General features: G+C 53.0%; 1 pseudogene; it reads right to left on the bottom strand.

Annotated features, from left to right (window-relative positions):
• Positions 1-2,146: 2,146 nt before the first annotated feature.
• LOC102845956 overlaps positions 2,147-15,569 on the bottom strand; it is a 99,503-nt pseudogene continuing 86,080 nt past the window's right edge.

Here is a 15,569-nt window from a genome sequence, read left to right as displayed (position 1 = left end):
CCTCCAGGACAGCGGGCAGGAGGGGCGGTGTACGTGCAGCTTTATTGAGGTCCCGCCTGGGAGCCCCGCCCTCTGCAGGGGGGGTGTCCCTCCCGAAGATCCCGCCCACCAGGCCCTTCCCTAGGGTCTTCGCTGACCTATGGTTTCACTCCACCGAGGCTCTGCCCAATGGAGGCTCTGCCCAACGTAGTCCCTGCCCAGAGACCCCACCCAACGACGGCCTCTAGAGGGCCGAGGCCCAGAGGCTCTGCCCAATAGAAAACCTGTTCCTGAGGCCCCGCCCAGAGAAGTCCCCGCCCCTGTAAGTTCCACCCACGGAGACCTCGCTCCGGGGCCCCGCCCAGCACCGCGGTCTCTCGCAGCTCCAGTCCAGCCTTGGTGCGCCCATGTGCCAATAGGACCAGTCTTTTTTTTTCTTGTTTTTTAAATTACTTTTAAAAATTATTATTATTAATTTCAATTTCTACAGAGATTTTGGAATTCCATTCATTCATTGTTGCATTTTTCTCCCGCCCCACTCCCCCCCACTGGACCAGTCTTGAGGTGGGTGGAGAGGATAAATGTGTTACACTACTAAAAAGAGCTTGAACGTTCCTAACGCTGTGGTTCCATGAAGGCTGAAGAGTCTCCTGTTTTTGCTGCAGGGCGCAGCCAACGCACAATAGGTGGTGGCTGAAGATCCAGCCCCTGGGGTCCAGGATCCCATTTAGGCTGGAAGCCACATGAGCCTCCCCTTTTCTCGGATCCCCCCTTCATTCTTCTCTTGGGAGTCTGCTGTCAGCTCCCCTGTCCGCACACGTTTTTGGGATTCTGGTCACAGTGTATCCTGGTTAGGCTAAGGAAGAGGCCAGCAGTACCGCTAGGTGGGCAAATCTTATCTGAGGATGTCGGGAGGGGTAGGTACCCAGCCCTGCGCAGGAAGAGAAGTGTCCTTCCTATTCGGAACCTTCTCTCCTTTGTCCCCTGTTAGTATCACCACTTGCCAGTCACTTCCCTTTTTTTTGGCCTCACTTTGCCTTTCGCTGCCCCCAAACACACCCCTCCCACCCTCTCCCCGGCAGGCTTCCTGCCACCTGGCCTCCCCTCCTTAACCTCCTGTCTGAACCGAGCTGGAGCCTGAGAACCAGCCTTGGGAAGGACGGAGGAGCCGGCAGTGCCAGCAGAGGGCGCCAGTCAGGAAAGGGAATCTGTCCTCAAGCAGGAGCGTGGCTGGCCAGAGGTGGGGACAACACCCCCTGGGGCACCTTGCCTAGGTGAGGAAGGACTCTTGGGGGACAGCAAGGGACCTGTCACGTCCAAAGCTCAACCATTGGCCCACAGTCTTCCTACACTACTCCAGGATCAAGGCCACCGATCTCAGGTCCCAAAGTCATCATCGAGAGTCAGAGCGACGCCCAAAGTCCTCTTGCTGGATAGAAAGGGAGGACTGGTGTCTCTGAGGCCTGAAAAGTGGTCCCCCAAAGGCCCCAGATGCCACTTAACTCCACACCTGCAGGGAAGATTGTGCAGGCTCTGGGGGTTGCATGGGGTGGGATGGGGAGCTATGGTTCTTTTGGCCTATGCCCGCCACCCTCTGAGTCCAGAGCCTATGGGGGTGCAGCAAGTATGCACCCCTCTCTGAGCTCAAAGTGCTTCCCTGGAGTGGGAGCCTCTGCCTGGGCTGTGGCTGGGCCTGGGGTGAGAACCTGAGGGAGGGTGTGTTCCTGACCTTTGGTGTTTTGAGGGAGAATCTTATACCTCATGAGGAAATCCAGGGATTCTGCACCCACTACTACAGTCATTTTGAATGACTTCAGTTGCTTCAAATTGTGGTGGTTTATAAGTTTATTGATTTTCTTTTGTGGCCCCTTAGGGCAGAGCAGGGCTGGCCATAAGGGTTTGGAGTTACATTTTGGTGCTGACATGGGCTGGGGGTTTGGGTAGGGTGAGACTCTGGGTTTGCTGGTCCAGGTCAGCCCAGAGTCTGCAGTAGTGGACCAGTCTGGGGCTGAGTTCCTGGACAAGGTGCCGTGCTGAGGGCTGCCTTGCCTATTTGGGCTGGCCCAACAGAGGATAACCGGGTCCCAGGGAGGCTCAGCTTGGCTTATGGCCCAGGGAGAGGGCCTCAAGAGAGATGAGAGGGGTTCAGTGCATCAAATTCTGTGCCTCAGGGTCCGGTCACCACGTGGACCACCAAGAGGACCTTGTAGGTTTCCTTCACGTCCCCCCGGAGCACCAGCAAGGCTGATACCATCAGTGGGTGGTCTGGCTGGAAAAGGGGAGGAATAGGGACTCTCAGCTGCTGGGCACCTCAGGCATTGTCCACCTCTCCCTGTCCAGGGACCCCAACTCTGTCCATCCCTGAGTGTGGCAGGGGGGCACCCTGATTCCTGCCTGCTGACTGCTTGGGTTCTCAGACCCAGGGCCAGGACAGACCCCCAGCTTACGTCAAAGTCGGCAGTGGGCGTCCATGAGATGCTGATGGTCTTGGTCTGGCCTCGCTCCACAATGCCGCGGGAGGGCTCCACAGTGAAGCCTTTGTGCTGTAGGGCGGCCACGTTGTCCAGACTGAACTCCACACTCTGTAGGGCAGCGCAGGGGGGATGGTGGGGTGGGGGCAATGGGGCCCCCATTGCAGGGGTCCACCCACCTTTCAGCTGTGACCAACGGACTACCTTTCCCAAACATGCTGCAGGATGTGACAGCCAAGGCCGGGTTGGGGGGGCAAGACTGGGGGCTCCCAGGTCATAGTGATGCTACCAGGGCAGAGGGGCTGTCACCTTCTTCGCAGACAGCTGGGAGGTTCGGATGCAGCCCACCTGCAGCTCACGGGTGGCAGGAGGTGCAGGTATGTTGGTGTCCAGCTGCAGGTACTCCAGAGTCACCAGGATGGATTTCAGCTCCTCAGCCTCTTAAATGGGGTGAGGGGGTGGGGAGCCCTGGTTGAGGCCATATGCATTGTTTTGAGTTGTGGGGTAGAGTGCAGGGATAGGGGGTAAGAGGTAGGGTGTATGTCATCCTCTTTCAGGGTGCTCACCCTCTTTGTGTTCCTGGTCTAAGGTAGGGATCACAGTCAGAGACTCCACCGGCACATCCAGCGGGTCCCCGCCCTCCACAAACATCATGTGCTCCCGGGCTGCACCCTTCAGAAGGATCTGATGGGACACTGTCTAGGGAGAAAGGAGGCAGCCGTGTCTCTGGCTGAGGTTGAGCAGAGAGGACTGGTGAGACAATCAGTGTAGGTCTTGGGGTACAGGAAACTGCACCCTAATGACTCTAGCCTGGAGTGTGCAGGGTGAGGTGGAGAGAGCCTCTGAAAGGCGGGGGTCGGGGGGTCGGGGGGGGGAAATCATCTCCCAGCGTGGACGGGGGGGGGGCGCACCTTGTCAAAGAGCACCACCTGGAGCCTGTCGGAGAAGTACAGGCTCTCGTGGTCCGGGCTGAAGGTCACGGTGAAGTCCTGCGCCTTCCCGGGCTCGATGACGCCCTCTACCGGCATCACGCTGAACACGCTCAGCCCGTTCAGGTTTTGCGTGCCTGCGGGCAGCGCTGTGTGTGAGACCAGAGGGCGACCCCTAGCGCCTGACACGCCCCGTCGGGCCCCTCGGCAGCCTAGCTCCCGGCCAGCGTGGTCACCCTACGCCTGTCCACTCCGGCCTCACGATGCTCACGGCTTAGGCTTGTGATCTCTCTGCTCTCTCGCTTTGCTTCCTCCAACCTCCATCTGCACCCGGTAGTCCCCTGTCCTTCCTGCCTGGTCTGGTCTGACTTCCCACTTGCTTGACACTATCCACCAGTCCACCAGTCCTCTGATCTGTGCACGACCACCAGTCCGCTGTCTGTGGGCGGTCTCTCTCTCCCCCCCCCCCCGCCCTCCCCTTTGCCATCCCTCCCCTCCCCCTCCTTCCCCTCCTATCTTCCCCCTCCCATTCCCCTCTCTCTTTCTCTCTCTCCCCTTATCCATACCTGTCTGGTCCTTTGGGGGGGGACCCACTTCCTCCCCGCTGCCCATCCCATGCCCCGCCCCCAGGCCCTGACAGTGAACTCACCGACCACTTCAGTCCTCTGCTTTGGGGAGACAAGGTATCGTGGCAGCTGCTGCAAGTCCTCCCTCCACTTGCTGGACAAGCTGTCCAGCCGCATGGAGAACTTGATGGGGAGCATGGAGTAGTTCTCTAGCTGTATAGGGGTGATGGTGGGGGACAGGAGAATGGGGCTGGGACCCTGACTGACTACCTTGGGTTCAGGAGATGGTGCTATTACTGGATGTAAAAAGTCCCAGCACTCACATCTTCTGGCATCTTTTCACATCTCTCTGCCTGACTTCTCTCCCATGGAAAGGCCCCTCATGAAACTGTCAGTGCCGTGTGTGTGTGTGTGTGTGTGTGTGTGTGTCCCCAGGGATGAAGTGACCTCACATGGAGAGTCCTTCCTACCATAGCTTTGCCTGAGTTAAACTCCAGGGGGTAGTTTACAAGCCAAGCGGCAAAGCAGAATGGAGGGAGGGGGGCTTGAAGAAGAGGGTCCAGGGAACAACACAGAGGAGTTGGGGAAAAAGGGGCCAGATGCCACATTCTTAGGTTTTCCATTCCCTGGCTTTCCTCTGCTGGAGGCAGCTTGTCCTCCACCAGCCCACTCCTCTCAAGGTCCAGCTGACACCTCCCCGCTCCCCAGCCTGGCCTGAGTACCCTTCACCTTGAAGGTGGAGGACAGCGATTCCCTGGCTAGCACATAGCCCATGTTGAAGACGTCCCCTTCGATGGAGCAGACGATCATGGAAGCAACACCGGTGCCCAGAAGGGTTAGGGTAAGTGTGCCCCTCTTGGTGATGATGTCCACTGTCTCCTGGGCCTGAGGAAACCCCGACCTTCAGCAGGAAGCAAATACCTCCAGCCCACAAGGGAGGGGTTTCTGGGCCAGACCCAGCTTGGTCAGCCTTGGCCTGTGCACTCAGGCAGTCCTGTGAGCTTCCAGGCCCAGCTCTAGCCCGGGGTGGTCAGAACTCACCAGTATGCTGTCCTCGGGTAAGAAGGACAGTCCCAGAGTCCGGGTCTCGCCTGCTAGCAGCTTGCTGAAGGGGTTCAGCAAGACGAAGGGGCCGATGGGGTTCAGCAAAGAAAACTCCACCTGAGAGTGGCTGTCAAGGAGGGGGTCATGGGCTCTGCCTCAGGGTGGGGGCTCCCACTCTGTACGCTCCACCTGCCCTTTGAGGGAAGGATACAGCCAGGTCCTCAGGGGAGATGTTCTGGAGAGAGATTTTCTTTATGCTGCGTTGACCTGCAACAGAGGTGGAGGGTGGTTGTGGGTGGTGACCGAGGTGTTGCAGGTATGTGTGGGCCCAAGAACCTGGCTGGCTTGACTCACCGACAGCCACCTCTCCGAAGTTAAAGACGGTCTTGCCCTTGTCAGATGTCACTATGATGGATGGTGCTACGGCTGGACACCAGAGCTCCAGATACAGGGTATTGTAGGGGCTGCAGACCAGGGTGAGGACCGTGCTGAGGCAGGAGTGGCATTGAGCGGGCAAGCACTCTAGTGTCCCGGCCCCACTCACTGCCCAGGCCAAGCTGCCTCAGAGCTAAAGCAGATGGGGTTTTGCTGCAGACTCACCCAACGCAGGTGCTGTGCTGTGTTTCATACCTGAAGCTCATGGGCTCTGTTTCATTCCTGTCCTTGATGTCCCCATTGGCAACAACACAGGGGACCACGAACCTGTCAAATTTTCCTGCAAAAGTTCTGGCCAGAGCGGCTTGGGCAATCTGGAACTCTTCAGAGCTAGAAAGGGCCAACACAATACGCTTGTGCCCAGGCCCTGCAGGCTGTGGCCCTGCTCCGTGGGCCCTGAGCTCAGGGCAGCCTCTCTGGGCAGCACAATGTGGTAAGAGGCAGCAGCCTGGGGCCACATTGTCTGAGTTTTGGCCAGCTGGCTGCCCTACTTCCTTGCCCAGCTCCTGTGGGGACAGCTTTCACAATCAGGGTCCTGGTCAAGTCAGTCATAGGAAAGCACGCACCCTTATCACCTAACCAGAGTGAGACCTCTGAGTGGGGCTGAGTCCAGGGCTGACAAGTAATGTAAGCCTGCCAGAGCATCCTGGGTCTACTTTGCACACTGGAAAGGCTGGGGTTGCTCAGCTGGTAGGCCAGGGCCCTCAGAAAGGTTAGCAGATGCCCAGGAAGGCAGAGCCTGGGAGGGCCGGGGGTAGCACCTGGAGGCAGTGTCTGAAGATAATGGTCTTGATTTCCTAGTCATGTCAGCCAGTACAACCATGTTTGCTTCAAGCAGTTGAGTTTCTTCTTGTGTCTATTGAGGAGTCTCCATGGGCCCAGGCCTGGTTTCCATGAAAGTGGCCTTGGGGGAGTGGGATGGGTGGAACAGCCCCATTTGGGCCTACCTGGTCTTCAGCTCCTGCTTTTGCAAATCCAAACTGGAGGCAGTAGATAGCCGGAACTGTCGCTCTCGGTTCTGCACACGCATGGTGCTGACAGATGACTTCCGCAGGTCCTTCTTCTGGTTGACCATATCTTTTCGGGACTACAGGGGAGGAGAGATGGATTGGGAAGCTGTCCGGAGGCACTTGTCCCAAGTCTGGCTACCCCTAACTGACTTCCTGATGGTCCAGCCTGGGCTTGAGCCTCCTACTGCTTGACACAGGAATTGTGTGAACCATGGGTGCACAGGGACTGGGAGACCAAGAGCCTTCCTAAAAGGAGAAGACAGGACATAGGGTGGGGACAGAGGAGCATGGGAGAAGGAGGGATGAGCGTGCAGAGGAGACAGGTCAGTGTTGGAGTGAGAGGCAGCCAGAGACCAACGCAGGTCTGCTGGGCAGAAGCTGGCCGTGTCCTTTGAGTGGGGAAGTATGTCAAGTGGTACCTTTGAGCAGATGACTCCTCAGTTTGTGAATGAGGAGCTCCAGGCCCCCAACAGAGATAAGAATGGGGTCTGGAGGGCATTCCATGGCCATGGGGTTCTGCAGGGCAGTCCCTGCTCTCCAGTCCCACTAGCCACCCACACCTATCCCCACTTGCCACCACTAACCGTTTTGCCCTCAGCCTCCTTGTTCAGCATCTGGAGGGCTTCCTGGCGCACCAGCTCCTCAGGCAGTACAGGCTGGAAGGCCACCTGCACCAGGCACCGCTGTGGGGAGAGGAGGAAAGGGCGTTGCCATCCTGCCAGGGTGGGGTGGAGGGCCTGGCGGTGCTGCTGGTGGCCCTGTCCTCTCAGCACGCTTCCCCGCTCTCACCCTGATCCTGGTGTGCGGGCAGTCACCTTCCCTCTGCAGTATTTCTCAGGAAGTCCTGCCCTCAGCACGGTCCCAGAATTGGGGTGGGCAAGGGAGCTCTGGTGGCTCATGGTGAGGCACTGTGCTGCCAGTGCAAAGGTATGTGGTTCAAATCCACCAACTGCTCCATGGGAGAAAGATGGGCAATCTCCTGTGTGATTTCCTGCCTCTGAAAATGTGCTGGAGGGTCAGCTATGCGTTGGTTCACAATAACATCAACAACCACTTGCTGGACTTCTAGGAGTCCTTTACTATGGGGCAGGGTCCTGCTGGCAGAGGCACTGAACCGGGTCCAGAATGGTCTGGGCCCCACCTTGAACTTTTCTTTTGAGTAGTGTAGACTGGAAGTGTGTGTATGTTTTCTATCTTTCCAGCCTCTCGAGGCACGTGCGCTCCCTCCACCATCTGCCCCTCAGATCTCTGAGCAGCGCCTAATTGCTTAGTGAGGACTCAGGCCAATTGGTAGAGAGGAGGAGACAGAGGCAGGGACATGTACTGTTTGTGTGAGAGAATGAGTAATAGAGAGAGGCGAAGACAGTAGACAGAAAGACAGACAGACAGAGAATGCCTCAAATTCCCTGTGGGAATGAGAGCATTCCTCGGTAACATTTTCAGAACTGAGAGATGTGAATTTAAACCCCTGGCTGGCTGATCCACGCTGACCAGGTTTATCCTGCCCTGTGTGCCTGCTCTATTTGTTGTTGTTAGGTGCCATTGAGTAGGACTTAGTGACCCTGTGAACGAGAAGCCTGAATTCTGTCCTTCAGTGCCATCCTCACCACCTCTGACACACTTATGGCCATTGCTGCAGTCACTGTGTCAATTTCCTCTTGTTGGGGGTGTTCCTCTTTTCCACTGACCCTCCACCTTTCCAAGCCTGCTATCTCTTTTCTAAGGAATAGCCTCTCCTAACATTCCTAAGTTATGTGAGATGAAGCTTCGTCATCCTTGCCTCTAAGAAGCACTTTGGCTGCACTTTTTCTGGGACATATAAGTTCATTCTTTGGGCAGTCCTTTCCAAGCCTCGCAGAGTAGCTGTCACCCCAGTTTTGAAGGTAAGGTGTTAAGCTTGAGGATGGGGATGGGGGTTTGAGAGAGCTCATGCTCCTTCTGCCCCCATGGGTAAAATGAGAGGAGGGAGGGAGGAAGATGCAGTGAGAAGCTGTGGGGCCTGGACCCAAGCCCACCTTGGTGGCAGGGCACCTGTGAGGTCAGCTGCCCAGGTGGAAGGGGGTCTTTGACTTGGTTCCTCCTGGTTCAGGGCATATGGCCTAGGGTGACCATGTTCCTGTGTCCTGGGCCTGCATGGGTTTAGCCAGAGCTGAGCTGGAGTTTGCTCTGCTGCCTCTCGAATATCTGGGGTGAGAAAGGACAGCCCACCTCTACCTGCATAGGAGGTCCACACTCACCTTTCCAGGCAACACTGTCCCAACTGAGGGAGAGATAATGATGGGTGAGTCTGGGGGCAGCAGGAACTCAAACGACTTGGGCCCCACAATGAGATCATCCTGGCGTGCCAACTGGGTCCTCGAGTTCATTTTCCGGCAGGAGTTGATGACATACAAGGTGGCCACAGAGGTGTCGTACAAGGCGGTGGCTGAAAACTTGATGAGGTAGTGGGACAGCTCCAGGGGCGGCTGGACAGCCACAGCCCGGCAAGAGAGCTTGAACTGCCTAGGACGAGAGAGCGCGCAGGCTCAGCTTGGGAGGGCGAGCATCCTTGACCTCCCATGACGACTGGGGCCACAGAGGGAGACCCCTGTATGCAAGCACACCTGATCCACAACAGTATCACCTGTTACAGTGGCCACCAGGTGTTCTGCTCATGATCTCATTAATGAGGAAAAGGCCTCTTGATAGTGCAAATAGTTTTGGCTGGACCACTAATCTAACGGTTGGTGGATCAAGGCCAGCCAGCCAAGCCACAGACAAAAGGCGAAGTTTGGAACTAAAAACCTCTCTGGAGCACAGTTCTACTCTGTGACATGAGAGACACAGCTCATCATGACTACAGCTTACGTGACAGCAATGGGTTTGGGTGTGTTGGTTCCTTAAGGAAGGCAGAGAACATCATGTGCTCTGTGTCCATTTTAACTAAAAGTAGCTAAAATCTTAATCACAATGTCTTCTTGTTGTTAAGTGCTGCTGAGTCAAGTCTGACTCATAGCGATGCTATGAACAACTGATTTGAACTCTGTCCTATCCTGCGCCATCCTTACCAGCAGTGCATACTTGAACCCATTGCTGCAGGCTCTATCAGTGCGTCTCATTGAAGTTCTTCCTCTCTTTTTCTGACTCTCCATCTTTGCAAGTATGATTTCCTTCTCCAAGTAATAGCCTCTCCTAACGACAGGCACAAAGTACATCCTTGCCTCCAAGAATCACTGATTGCACACTGACTGCACCTTCTTCAAGACATATCTATTTGTTCTTTTGGCAGTCCATGGGGTACTCAATACTCTTCTCCAACACCACAACTCAAAGGCATTTCTTTTGTCATCTGCCAGTTCTCCCCACCCCTGCCTTCATGACGAGCCCACCAACATTAATCCTTCAATTAAAAAAAGAACAATGTGTTGGCTATTTTTACTGCTGGCCATTTTAGTTCCTTTTTAAAAAAAATGGTTAATAGATTTATTTAAGCAATAATACATATAGTCATCACTGTCACACTTAATGTTGTTATTGATTGCCTTCAAGTTGGGCACGACTCATAGCGACCCTATGAACAAAAGGCCTGAAACCTCTCTATAACTAGTGACATTTATCAAATTTCAGAGAATTTCCGGAGGCGTGTTGTTGAAGAAGTGGATGCCACTCCTGCTTCCAAACCCATCATAGTATGTTATTGTTTTTATGTGCCGTTGAGTCGTCTGTGATGCATAGAGAGCCTATGTACAGCAGCTCTGAACCTTTCCTTATCCTGGGTTAGTCTCAGTAATGATGACACACCAACCCTCATTGGCCCAGTTACTGTATCAATCCATCTCATCCAGAGTCTTCCTTTCCGGCTGTCTGTCCACCCTTCCAAGCATGATGTCCTTCTCCAAAGATAGGTCTTTCCTGCCCACGTACCAAAAGTAAGTGAGGCAGAGCTTCAAAACCCTAGCCTCCAAGGAGAGACTTGGTTTCACCCTCTCCAAGACAGACCTATTTGTTTTCATGGTGGTCCATGCTGTGTTCAAGACTCTTCTCCAGCACCACAGCTCGAAGGCATGCTTAATATGAGATGCTAAATGTTCATTCCAATTTTCCTTCCTGGATAAGTTTTTCTTCTCTTATTTCTGTCAGTTTGGAAAACATAAAACCAGAAGAACAAGGGCCCAATGTCAAACACTACTCTCATGAGTGAGAGCTTGGGAGTGGGCTTGAAATTGGGGTAGACATTAGCTGATCTTGCATAGGTCCAACGAGTCGAGGTAGGATCTTCGATAATTGACTGGCGGTTGGGATTGTTGAATTGAAGCAGATGGCCTTTTTACTTTCATAAAGGGCTTCAAACTGCTTTGTTCTGGTTCAGTCATCAAGGCTGACAAAGTGAAACCAAAATGGATCCACGTTTGTAAAACGTGAATGGACCAGAACCATAACTACAGTGGGAGAAAAAAAAATCTCGTTGATGCTCTCTTAGAAAACAAATGCAAGGGAGCTCTGGTGGCCTAGTTGCAAGACGCTGCACTGCCATCCCAGAGGTTGTTGTTATGTGCCGTCGAGTCGCTTGCGACTCATAGCGACCCTATGTACAACAGCCCTAAACTCCGCTCTGTCCTGTGCCAATTGCACTGTCTCTGACACTCCCATCCCAATTATCCCAGTCACTGAACCAATCCACCTCATAGAGGGCCTTCCTCTCCTGTGCTGTCCCTCCACCCTCCCAAGCATGAGATCCCTTTCCAGGGACTGGTCCCTCCTCACAACATGTCCAAAGTATGTTAGATGGAGCCTCAGAATCTTTGCCTCCAAGGAGCCACCCGGTTTAACCCTTTCCAGGACAAATCTGTTTGTTTTCCTAGCAGTCCATGGTATTCTCAATACTCTTCTCCAGCACCACAGCTCAAAGGCATCGATTCTCCTTCTATCCTCCCTGGTCATTGTCCAGCTCTCTGATGCATGACAAGTGATTGTGAAGACCATAGCCTGTATCAGACACACCTTAGTCTCCAGAGAGACACCATTGCTCTTCAGTACTTTGGAGAGGTCCCTAACAGCAGACTTTCGCATGGCAATGCGCCTTTTAATTTCCTGGCTACTGGTGCCAAGACTGTTGACTATGGAGCCAAGCAAACTAAAGGTGTGTACAATCTCAATCTCTTCACCATCCATCCTGATGCTGCCAATTGGTCCAGTGGTGAGAATCTTTGTCTTCTTGACATTGAGCCTCAATCCATATTGTAGGCTGCAGTCCTTGACCCTCTGCAGCAGGTGCTTCAGGTCCTCTTCAGTTTCAGCAAGCAGGGTTGTGTCATCCGCATAACGCAGGTTGTTGATAAATCGTCCACCAATCTTGACCCTACATTTCTCCTCATAGAGCCCAGCCTCCCGGATAATCTGTTCTGCATATAGGTTGAAAAGGTATGGAGATAGGATGCGCAGTTCAAATCCACCAGATGCTCTGCTGGAGAAGGAGGGGGCAATCTCCTCCTGTACCAGTCAGATCTGATTTGATGGTACATGTAAAAATAATACAATAAAAAAATTTAAAAAATATTAAAAAAAAGAAAACAAGTGCAGTATGTGAATTGCATAGCAACCTGCCTTCTTGACCAGCTGTGTCTGAGACAACAGTTCTCATCTCAAAGATTGTGGACAGTGATGTCACTTTGAGTGTGTGCCACTCTCTATAGTCCTAGAAATAATTCAAAGACTGGAAAGAATGAAAATTTTGATTATGGTGAAAATAACCAAATCATTATTCTTTAAATAAAGAATGGTGGGCTTCAGCCCACCAACATTCACATGGGTTACATCTCAACAACAAGAAAATAGAAATCCTCCTCACTGGACCAGTAGGCAAGTTCATGGAGAAAAGATTGAGGTTGAGCAATAACATACACCATGGAGCAGCAGGCTGGGCTGACCACACTGGCTTGTCTAGGCCCAGCCGGGCTGACCTCACCTGACTGTTCAGATCCACCTTGGACAGGCCAGTGTGAGCCTGGACTCTTGGTAGGATGAGGAGGTGGATAAGAAGGAGAGGAGAGCAGGCCGGGAAGCTGGGTAGGCTCAGATGAGGTAAGGAGGAGACACAGGGGGTCTTGACACTGTCTCTGGAGTTGTCCTCATGCATTCTTATGTACTTGCATGTGTCTGCATGGGCCAGTAAAGTGCCCAGGGCCTGCCTCGGGCTTGACATAGGGCTCTAAATATTTCAACCAAAACATTTCTAACTGGAGGCTGCTGGTCCAAGCTGGTCAGTCAGTTCTTCCCGATGATGCTTCATTTCTACCCCTACACCACCACCTTTTTCCTTTCTTTCAGGGTCGATCAGGAACACTCTTCCCAAGTCAGTGGAGGTGCGCTTGTATCTGGGTTTTCTCTTCTCTCTTCTCACCACTGGGCTGATTGGCAGCTTCATGATGGATAGTAAAGAGATTGAAATTGTTCACAGCTTTAGTTTGCTTGGATTCACAGTCAACACTATTTATTTATTAATTTTAATAAAAATTTACAGAGACTTCGGATTTCCAGTCATTCATTGTTGCACTTTTCTCCCTGCCCACCCCCTCCCCCGCTACAGTCAACACTCTTGGCATCAACAGCCAGGAAATGAAAAGATGTATTTTGATGGGAAAGTCTGCAGTTGGAGACCTCTCTAAAGTACTGAAGAGCAACGATGTCAGTCTGGAGACTAAGGTGCGCTTGATAAATGCCATTGTCTTTGCAATCAGTTGCTATGCATTAGAGAGCTGGACAATGACTACGGATGATAGAAGGAGAACTGATGCCTTTGGGCTGTGGTGTTGGAGAAGAGTATTGAATATACCATAGACTACTAAGAAAAAGAATAGGTTTGTCCTGGAGAGGGTGAAGCCAGGCTGCTCCTTAGAGGCAAGGATTCTGAAGCTTCGTCTGACATACCTCGGACATGTTGCAAGGAGGCACCAGTCCTTGGAAGAGGGACGTCATGCTTGGGAGGGTGGAGGGACAGTGCAAAAGAGGAAGACCCTCCATGAGATGGATTGATTCACTGACCGGGGTAATGGGGGTAGGTGTGTCAGAGACAGTGAGATTGGCTCAGAATAGGGCAGAGTTTAGGGCTCTTGTACACAGGGTTGCGATGAGTTGTAGGCGACTCGACGACACATAACAACAACAGCAACAACATACCATGCCTACTCAGTCATTTAAACGTGCACAGCCACACACATGCCCACTCCTATACAAGCATGCATATGCACATTTATAGACAATTACATTTATACTCAAACTTCCCCATTCACACTCATGCAGATACATTTATATACATATACCCCCATATGTGTAAACATATGTATACATGCATGTATACACCCCCACACATGCCATCATATACACACATGCTTACACATATAACACACACATATACCCACAAAAAAGCATGCACTCATATACAGGATCCACTCACACATGTACCTACCTGCTAACATATATGACCCATGAATACATGCTCATGTGCATACTCAAACACAAATCTACCATGCAGGTGAATAGGCTCCTGGGCCTGTCTCTTCCCAGGTCTATAATGTTGCACAGACCAGCCCTGTGGTCGGCCTGGCCAATTGCTGAAGATTCCTGGAAGGTGGGGTACTGAGGCCAGGCTAGGGGCACAAGGGCAGGTGGGAGGAGCTGCCCTGAGGTGCATACGCTTGGCCCTGCACCCGGCTCTCACCTGGCAGGCCTACCTGTTAATCTCTGATTTGCAGACCAACTCAAAGTTGTACTCCTTAGCCTTGGTGGGCTGGAAGATCACATCAAGGTGCAAACTTTCCAGTGGCAAGACTGTTCCAAATCCATCATTGGGCTGAATGTCCACAAACTGACAAACGGAAAAAAGCCATTGATGCCAGAATGAAAATGGTGTTGCTCTTTGTGGGGGGAGTTTTGTGGACCTTGATGTAACAAGGATGTGTGCATGGGAGAGCGTGTCAGTGTGTGATGGGGGTGTGGCTGGTGGGTGTGCACATGACTGTCAGGCCAAGTGGTGACACCCACTGGCCTGGGAGAGGCGAGGAGGAACCAGAGGCCGGGCTTTTCGTGCTTGTCCTGTGGAGCGCAGGCAGGTGTGAGTTCTGGAAGGAAGGCTGGGGACAGGTGTCTGGAGTCAGTAGAGAGAGGGCTGAAGGTGCGTGATGGAGTAAAGAGGGAAAGACAGAAATGAAGAGAAAGAGGCAAGGAGGGCCCAGGAAAAGCAGAGATACAAGGAGGGGGCTGGGATGGAGGGAGAGGATGGGTAGGGACAGTGGTGGGAGTGTTATCTAGGGAGTGTTATCCAGATCTAGGCCTGTCAGTGTCTGGACCCAGAGCAGCAGCTGCTCGTGGTCTGACCCGCACAGCACAGCCACACTTGGACCCCTTTTATAGTCCCCTCGGCAGGTGACTACGGGAGGTACCTTGGGGAGTCCGACGAAGCCAAACTCCTGGGGCAGGAAGGAGTGGTTGTGGAGGGTGATCTCGGTCTTAATGCCCTCGTAGATGGTGCAGTAGCCAAAATCCACCTGTGACGGGCGAATCTCCAAGTCTGAGGTAGTGACGATGGCATGGACGATGAACTCCACGGGCTTGATCTGGGCAGAAGGAACAGATGTACACGCTCAGTCACTCACAGTCGGTTCTGCTGTGACTGTTCCCAGAAACGGCAAAGGCCCTGCGAGGAAGGACAGATACCAGTGCTGCCCGTGGTCACGGCCACCAACGCTGCAGGAACACAGTGTGTCTTTACAGAAAGCGGCTTTCTTAGGAGTGGCCTGGCTTGTGATGCTGTGAAGCTGGAAGCAGAGAGGAGGAAGCAGGGGCCACAGGCAGTTGGGGGGAAGGCACATGGGATCTGAGTGCATGCGTGGCATACTGTGTATGCAGATGTGCATTGTATGGAACGTGCATATGTGTGAAGTACAGTGCATGCCTGGGAGTGTGATGTGTTGCGAATGTACACGTGTGTACTTCTGTGTAGTGGTTGCAGTTATGTACATGTGTGTGTCCCTGTGTAGTGGTTGCAGTTATGTACATGTGTGTGCCCCTGTGTAGTGGCTGCTGTTATAGACACGTGTGTACCCCTGTGTAGTGGTTGCTGTTATGTACATGTGTACCCATGTAGATGCTGCTGTTATG

This window comes from Elephantulus edwardii, unplaced genomic scaffold, assembly GCF_000299155.1.
Source record: "Elephantulus edwardii isolate Elephantulus edwardi_28Jun2011 unplaced genomic scaffold, EleEdw1.0 scaffold00045, whole genome shotgun sequence".
NCBI lineage: Eukaryota > Metazoa > Chordata > Mammalia > Macroscelidea > Macroscelididae > Elephantulus > Elephantulus edwardii.
Note: the sequence above shows the minus strand (reverse complement) of the source record. Positions and strands in the feature narration are given on the sequence as shown.